This window comes from Cupressus sempervirens, chromosome 7, assembly GCF_028749045.1.
Source record: "Cupressus sempervirens isolate cs-2001-9-10 chromosome 7, ASM2874904v1, whole genome shotgun sequence".
Lineage (NCBI taxonomy): Eukaryota > Viridiplantae > Streptophyta > Pinopsida > Cupressales > Cupressaceae > Cupressus > Cupressus sempervirens.
Genome location: NC_143124.1, coordinates 407,068,755 through 407,078,052, shown reverse-complemented (window position 1 = coordinate 407,078,052; position 9,298 = coordinate 407,068,755). Strand labels below are relative to the sequence as shown.

The window sequence follows — 9,298 nt, the reverse complement described above, 5'->3', positions numbered from 1 at the left end:
CTAAAGTAGAATAAATTAGTTCAAACTTATTCAAAAGATATATATCATAAAATCTAGAGGACCAACTTAGTTTTTCAACTATATATACCCTGGAGTTACGTTCCATCTAGACATCAAACCTAGAAAACTTGTTCAAACCTATAATTAACTTAGTTGTTTAAATTTTGTAAATAACTTGTATCTATAGACTTAATTTCAAATCAACTGAACTAGAGTTTTCTATTGTGCACGTGCATGTACATATTTTGTTCAAATGGGTGAGCTATACATTATTGATATTGATATAGATGTACATGTTTTAAAATGATCTATAAATTTTACTTGTTGAACTTAGACATGATTAAATAATGCATATACATAATGTTGTACGTATATGTATTACATTAAAAATTGATTATGTTTACTTACATTGTATGTGTATGTGTACATATATATATGTATTGGGTTTTCTTTTTCCCTATTTTTCCTAGTGGTCCAAGGTTGAAAGTTGTTTATTTTTTGTCAGTTCTTTGTTGGTGTCACTTTATTTTAAGTGGATGTGATTATGGAAATTATGAAGTGGAAGGATATATGATTCATTACTTTTAACATTGGAAATTGTGGCATCTCCCTGGATTTTGAAGTTTTCCCTCAATTGGGCCTATTTTCTTTGTTTTTCATTTTAATTAGAAGGAGGCTGCAAATTTTAAAGGGCCCCTTTGGCCAGTCAGTGTTTTTAATATTGAAGATGTGTTGTAAGTGAGCTCTCTTTCTGCTTTGGTTAGTGAGCTATTTTAAAGTTGTTAGTGACACTAGCATTTATTTGTTCCATTGGGCCATTCACCCATTTAAAACTTCTTTAAGTATAAAAAACATGTCAAAACCTACTTACGATCATCCTCCAAACTTCCCTATGTATAACACAACCAATAGGTATATATCTTTTGCGATAGCACATCCTAAATTATTCATAAAGCTATGTGACACAGTAGTGGTCTTCATAGATATTTAACAATAAAGAGAAAAAAGGCTCATTGTAGTAATTTAAAGTTTGGTTCTACAAGTAGAAGGCCAATGTTATCTTTCAAATAAGTGGAATCATTGAAAAAATAAAGCTAGAGCTTTATTTCTATCTATATTTTTTGTTTCTTATATTAAAAGAAACCAAAATGGGGGCTGACCCAAAGATGTAAAAGAGCTTAGTTAAACATCACTAAACATCACCGAATAGTTATTTCATATTTATTAACCTACCCCTTCCTTAATATCGAAAACCCCTAAACTAATGTATTTCTATATCTAAAGATACTTTAGTTTATAGTTATCATAATACCATTAACACAAACAAGCCTAGCCCAATTAATTCATCTGGACATAAACCAAGTCAAGAAAGTTTTAATATAAAAGTACCCATGGGCCATAGAGTAAACTATAATCATAAAACACCCCAAAAAAATTGAAATGTACCAGGAGCTAACTCTCCTTCTTATCTTTATCTAGGATCTTTAACAAGAGCCACAACTAATAATCTACAAGGAACTTATAGAGAGAACGAGTAGTCTCCCTATCTTTAGCACCATTAATCTCCACCTTCCTATCCTTAAAAAGATGAAGGGCAGTGGCAACTGAGTGCATGAAATCAATAGAGAATTTTTCCACCATATCAATATTTTCCTCCAAATCCTCATTCTTCTTGATTAAGGTAGCGATGGTTTTCTCCAATTTGGATAAGTCATCCTTCTTTGTGGGAAACCATCAAAGGTTTTCTGAGGAAGGGAATTACCCCCCTTCTAATTATCTCCTCCCATAGGTTCCTTGAGCTAAGTCTCCCCAATCTTCACAGTCACACGATTCTGAGTATCAATTTTTAAGTTTCTAATAGGGAAGGTGACACTCCCTTGAATACCAACTTCACCCCCCACCTTACACTCAGGGGTATTGGCTTCAATATTGGCTTTGTTATTGATTAAGGAAAAAATAATTTAATTTTACTTCAAATACATAAATGGATATGTGTAATTTTTCATCATTTTCCTATTGAGAATTTTTATTTATCTTCATTGGTTATTTTTAACTTAACTCCATAGATTGTAAATGGAAGAGAATAATTTTATTTCTTTTTCTACTAAGATTTATTTATTTCCCATAATTGTTATTAAGGCACGTTCTAGAATTCTAGAAGTGGAAAGATAGCTATTGACATATTTTCAATTACGAATGCAGTATTCTTGTTTCTTCTTTTGTATCATATATAAGATAAATTAGATTGTAAATATTTCACAATAAGAAAATACCCTAATAATCATATACTATTAGTATTAATAAGCTTGCACAATTTGTCTCATCCATAATTTTCTAATAAATTTTTAATTGCCAAGTTTATGAACAACATATAATACTCACCCCTAAAATGTAACTTTAGTTGAAGTAAATAGATTAAACTAACATTTATTATACCAGTCTACAAAGAAATATCGAGCAACTATCATTCCTAAAAATGACAGTCAGTAGTTCAAAACATTTTTAAATCTGAGAATAGAAGAAAAATATTAGATATTCCATCTATTTTCACTGGCTCAACTCTCAGCACAAACTATATGAAAAATGATCACATGGAAACATTAGTTGCTCGTCTTATAGAAGGGCAAATAAAATCAGAATGTCCGAAGTCAGAACTAGAATATTAGGAGTGAGCCTTGTTATTAGTGTGGGCTGATAACAATTTGTCTTATTACAGGAAGCCTCTACCTAGGTTACCATTTTCAAATAGGCCTAGATTTTACATTTTATAGCAGTTAGCAGATCACACATGTTCTATGAAGACCTATTCAAACATTTTTGAACAAACACAGAGATCACGGGGTTTTTTCTTAGAAAAGACTCGAGAAGAAAATCAGCAAACATAAAAATTATCTAGGTCCAGATAAAATAGATGGCTCGGGTGAGACGATAGATTGATTGTAAGAAGCAACTGTCGAGCGTGATAACACGGAAGGAACATCATAAAATGTGTCAATTAATCCCTCCAAAGCCTTCACCACAATGGACATCGCATGTCTTCTCGTAAAATTGTCTTGGACACACCACATCCCAACGTTTAACAATTTTACTGCTACTTTTATCCCCGTCTCCTCATCTACAAGTCCTGGTGTCCCTCTCATCATGTTTATCACTTCACTTTGATCTCTGTTAATCAACTTTGCCAACCCGAAATCTGACACTTTCCCATTGAAATTTCGGTCCAGGAAAATGTTATGTGGCTTGATATCAAAATGAATTATACGTTCTTGACAATCTTCATGCAAATATGTCAATCCTGTCGCAATATCAAGAATTATCTTTGATCTAGTCTTCGATCTAGTCTTCCTGTTGAGAAAATATTTCATGGCCCTTTTTGGAAAAAATCCATTTACCAAGAGATCCATTTGGCAAAAGTTCATAGACAAGCATTCGATGGGATTTTTCTTCACAGAAGCCCTTCAGTCTAACCAAATTAAGATGATCGATTTTTTCTAGCATTTCCACTTCTGTCCCGAACCCCCTTTCTCCATGTCCTGCTCTTTCAAGGCGCTGCACTGCTATCTTCGAGCCGTCTGACAGATCATCCACATAAACCGATGTAATGCTAAAGTCATTTGTAGCATCCTGCAATTCTTGAAATGAGAAGCGCAAGGGTGGGCCTGCCGACCAATCAACATGATCATCATCGTCGTCGTCTTCTTTCTGTTGTACTCTATTTTGAGACTTGTTTATACGTGCCCACAATAAAATAAACAAATCTATTGCTCTACCCACTGAAGCACAAATGATGACAATAATCCGTGACCGCTTACTGCACTTTGACCTAGGCTAGATTTTAATGTAAGCCGGGGTTGGTGTCAAGACATCAACCCTATTTTACTTATGCTTTTGAGAATTCTTCAAAGCCAGGATTGGTGTTAAGAGCTGAATGTAAACACTTTGCTTCGAAAACTGCTCTTGCAGAGCATTTTAATTGCATGTAGTTCAGGCATCTGAAGTCAAGTGAATATCCAATTTCTAGTCCCTGCCTTTTATAAGGCAGATAATATTGTTTTCACTTGAATTATAAACAATTAAAGGTGCTTTGAAACTTCCAAAACATTAATATATCCTGTGTTCATAGTATTTAAGATGTTAAATTTTGAAATTTATTAAAATTTATGTATTTTTCGTATTGGCTAGTTGGTTTTTGCCAGTAGTTTAATTAGTTTTGTAAATTAAAAATAGGAACTAAAAAGCGAGCAATAGCCAGCTGTAAAGATTTTATTAATGTCTGATAGGACAGTTACCTGGCTTTGCATGCTTCAATATTTATTCTCTTATTCTCATAATAATTAGTATTCAATGCGGCATTAAGTTCCTTCGATGGATGTAGCATTCAATGGTTGGATTAATATGGAACTGGATTTACTTTACTTGCCTTTCATTGTTTCTAGAGCAGATCGTGGAGCTTTCTGAATTCGCTAGGTTTTTTGTTTCCTGCTTGTATTTGCTTATGTATCTTCTGCAATCCATCTCTCAGGTATTTGTTTAAGTCGCATGACTTTGGATTTTATTTGGGTATTTCTGGATACTGATGCTTCTAATTTCTAGAATTTTGTTAGGATTTTTCATTTATTAAATATTTTAAGAGGTAGGGTTTGTTGGTGTACCATTCTCCTATGTGTCTTATAAGGATAGGCAACAGATCTTCCAGGCAATGCCTTTTAATCTTGTTTTCTTTGCAGTTTATTCAAGATGTTTTTACATTTGGTTTAGAAAGAATCTGCCCTGGCTTGGATGCTCTAATTGTTCTCTTTTCTCGACATCAAGGGAAAATCTAGTGGTGTGTTAAAGTTATTATTCGATTTCTTTTTCTTATCCCTATCTGGTTTGCCGATAAATTATGCTCTCGCAAAATTTGTCGCTGAACAATTTTTTCTTCTGGAGTTCTGGCTAGAGATCTCTCTGCTTGCTCATTTAGTCTTCTGCTACCTTGTTTAAAGAGCTTTGTAGTTCTCTTTCTACCTGTGGATGGAGATTTTTGCTTAACCTACCAACTGGGAGCATTTGGCAAGGCACTTTCATTTTTATGGTATTGTGGTCTCCCTAGAAGAGAGTTTTTTTAGGTCGCCTTCTGTAGTATGCACTTCTAATTGGGGGATTGAAGGATATTGGTTTTGCATTTTTTTTTGGGGTGAATTTTTCTTTTATCAATATTGGTTATTAGATAATCTTCTACCTGCCTCTCACTTAGTGTTTGTTCTATTTCCCTGACAAATATTGTTCTAATCAAGGCCACCAAGATATTTTATTTTTAAAATTGGGTCATTCAAGAGTCTTGTCTCTGGAAGTTGTCCCTTTGATAAAATATGTTGTTTTTTGAGTTCTACCTTTTGTTTTGATATACTTTATTCGGAAATAATGCTATTCCAATTTGGAAGGTTGAGGAATTTTGCTAACTATGGGCGTCGAAGAATCCTTTTGTATTTCGTTTGGGTTTCTGCATCTTTTTCAAGTGTTCTTGTTTTCACCATCTGGGTTGCCGAGAAACCATGCTCCTTCAAATTTGCTAAATGGAGATTTATGTCTCTAATTTGGGTTTTTTAAACTTCATGGTGATTGACAATCGCCTATCTACTTGGATTGGGTCATTGCGACTTATTGCGATTTACTGCTATGTTACGTTGAGTCCTTGAGAAACCTCTATCTGAAATTTCAATTTATGTGAACCTTTCCTATTTTTTTAATCTTATATGAGAAATTTAAACCCAATGAAGCTAAGAAAAATGGACAAATCAAAAGTGGGTTGGATTTTGATCATTCAGTAGCAATTTCTTAAGAGTCTGATGTTTTGGGTCTAACCACTAAAACCCATTTTGGGTAGATTATTCTAAGCCAATGCTTCCTTGAATAAATAGATAAATCATACATTGATACTTGAGCCTTTTATCACTACTATTTATGCTAACTATGTATCTTCTTACACGGAGCCAATATTTTGTGTCAACTGTTCAAATTAAGGACCTAAGAAATTGGCAATAGTGAATTTTTAATGCTTGGTGTACATTAGTTGTAACTTGAAGTATCTTGATAGGTTAGCATCTAATACCATCTGAAAAATACAATAACATGATTATCATAAGAAATTCTAGATGACTTAGTCAAGTGGGTATTGTTGGAGTACTAAGATATATTTGTCTTGCAATATTTACTTTTGAGGCTATTCAACCCTATCTGATAGTTTTGTTTCTTCTAGTTTTTATGTGGAGAGTGACCATTTAAATGCGATACACATTTTGGATGGAGCATATAGGAATATTTTCCATATAAGAATGTTATTACTAAAGAAATCCAATTAAGTTTTTACATGTTTGATTTCGTTGGACTTGGTATTTTTATGTTTTTTTTAAAAAACCAAATTATAAAATTGTGGTTTTCATACTAAATCAACATTTTTTTGTAGGTTAAAGAACAAAACTTATGTTTTAAAGAAACTTTTGGGTGATTTTTTTTATTGAAGTTATGATAGGTTCTATTGGTTTTTGAATGTATAGAAATTTGAGTTGACATCCAGTTTGGATAGTGATCATTCTCATGTATATCTGTAAGATAAGCTAGAATTGTTTTTGCTCAAATGAGTTGTTAACTTACTGCTTTTGTAGAGGCTCTAGTTTCTCATTTTTTTTTTGTAGCTTTTGTTTTATTCTCAAGATCTAGCAATTCTAATCCAAGGCTTAGTTTTGGCATCTTGGTTAGGAGTCGAGACAAATAATGTTACACAAGAATGTTGGCGTGTCAAGATATTGAGTTTGTCCTAAAGTCCTAATTTTAGGCTTGCATAAATGTTAGATTGTTGGCTGCAAATTCCCACCATATATTACTTATAGATTGCCCCACATATTTTCTTACAATTTTGACCACTTTTATTTAGAGCACGTGTAAAGTTTTTCACAGATTTTATATATTTTGAACAACATGACATCACATAGAGTTTGTTAAACATGTTTATATATTTTTTCAAGGCCTTAACTTTTCCTTGGAGAAGAGATTTAGTTGGCAATGGATCACTAATACTAAAATTGGAGGAAGAATATTTATTAGTGAAATGTCCAACTAACAATTTCAAAAATCATATGAACATTCATGGTGAGAAAACATAAATGTTTTTTATTTTACTTTTTCATACAGTTCCTTTGATTTCTATGAGAATTTACATTTTGATTATGATAATGTATTTAGTCATTCCTAATTCTCTCTTTATTTTGCAAAACCATTTCAACTGTTGTAAAGGTCAAGAATGCTACAAACACCAATGCCTTCGAAATTTTTTTTTATTACAAAAGTGAAAGTTACTTCTGCTTATCTTAGTGATGGGTTCTATTACAAAATTTGTATGACATTGAGTGTATGTGTAAACTATCTAATTCAGATTCAAATTTTTAGGTGGTAGTATTAGGGTTGTTCACGATCAGGCAGATGTACCAATATTATGAGGTAGTACAAAATGCTAGTAAAACACTTAATAGGGGGACCAATGGGTGGAAGGTCTCCTATCTATGCTCATTGCAAATTCACTTTGGGGTGGGGTTTTCCATTTCTAAAATGCTACATTGCTTAAACATTATGGCTTGCTATCATTTGTATCAACAACGATAGTGAAAGAAAACATTTCCTTAATTTGTTTTTGGGCACTTATGTGACCTTTCTCAATATTTTATGCCTGGCAGATGCTGATTATGGAATGCCTCCATTTTGTATCTCATCTCATTTAATAAAAGAATATTCTTTATTTATCCTTGTACTGGACTTGAGCAGGAGCTTTTTAAGTTTTCTTCAAATGCTATCATTAGTGAACTGGAGCATATCAAAAATAATAAATTATTAGACTTCAAGGTCAACAATAATGCATTGCATCTAATCAATAACACAAATTTCTATTGCTACAAATTTGAATGAAAGCTGTAGAAATGGATAGGTAAACTTGTGGTCATTCTGTCATTGTTAGGCTATGAGTCTAGTTTTTTTCCTGAATATGTAATCAAGATTGTTTTAGAAAGATGTCTTTGGTGGAAACTATTTTTGAACTTTAATAAAAAAGTATGACAATTTTACATCTTTCAAGTGAGCCATTTAGAAGGCCAAGAAACTGACTCAGAACCATCCAGCAGCTAGAATTTATTTCATTGGCCATTAGAATATCTTGTCCGTAGCATAAATCCAGATGTAGATACACTGCAGGTTAAAAGAATGTAAGAGAAAGAATCAATCCATTCCACATTCTTGAGACAACTTCACAGACACATATTAAAAGCAATAATTATGATTGCATTGATATACACCCAAAATTCTTCGGTTCTCCTTTCCATGAATTACTCTATGGTTTTTTCTCACTAATTGATTCCATGTATATGTAGAAGGCTTATTAAAACTAAATCATTCATACTAACTAAATCTAACAATTTATCTCTCTCTTCTTGTTTTTGTAATAGGCAGGGACTCTAGCTCCCATTGAGCTCTTGTTATTTTTATATTAGGTAGAATTAACTGTTGAAGGGATCTACATGTTAATGTTTGATTTTCAGATTAAAAGTGTTAAATAGTCAAAGTTAACATACTTTTTCTATACTTAATATTCTTCTTAGTGTGTAATGTTCATCAATGGTAGATAAGTCATATAAAGAATGAAAAATCCTAATATTATCTTCATGTCTATATTTCTGAACCCTCCATCAAAAAAGATTTAAAAAAAAATTGATCTATGTTTCATTAGTGGTTAAGAAGAATCTATTTCTAATGAGAGTGAATTGTACATGGGTACATTTGGTAATGGAGTTTAAATTGGATGTCAATGAAATTCAAAAATATTTGATAAATAAAAGTAATATAAATTCGTTTTGACATTGTTCTTGAATATTTAACTATTGAGTTTTTGATCTCTTAAATAGAGTGATTAAGTTCAATTGTGATATAAAATTTAATCAATAAAAGTAGGACAATTATTTAAATAATTGTGACATGATTAATCTATTATATTCTTATTAATTGCATGACCAAGAGATTTGATCTAAGTTAAAGCATTTGAGACAAATCATAGTGAGTTTCCCTAACAAAATTTCATAGTTTTTTAAATCATAGATGTTACAAACTAGCAATTTCACCTTGGTGTGTGATGAACACAATAAAGAAATGTAGAAGAGGAGCATTGAATTTGAAAATCAAATTGAAATGAAGATGAAATGCTAAATATTTACAAGATAATTATTAATTTTTGTGGAGAGCAAGCATTAAACTCAAAATTCAAAATGAAATTAAGATG

General features: G+C 32.0%; 1 pseudogene; it reads right to left on the bottom strand.

Annotated features, from left to right (window-relative positions):
- Positions 1 to 2,888: 2,888 nt before the first annotated feature.
- Positions 2,889 to 9,298, bottom strand: part of LOC149547258 (G-type lectin S-receptor-like serine/threonine-protein kinase SD2-5) — a 44,683-nt pseudogene continuing 38,273 nt past the window's right edge.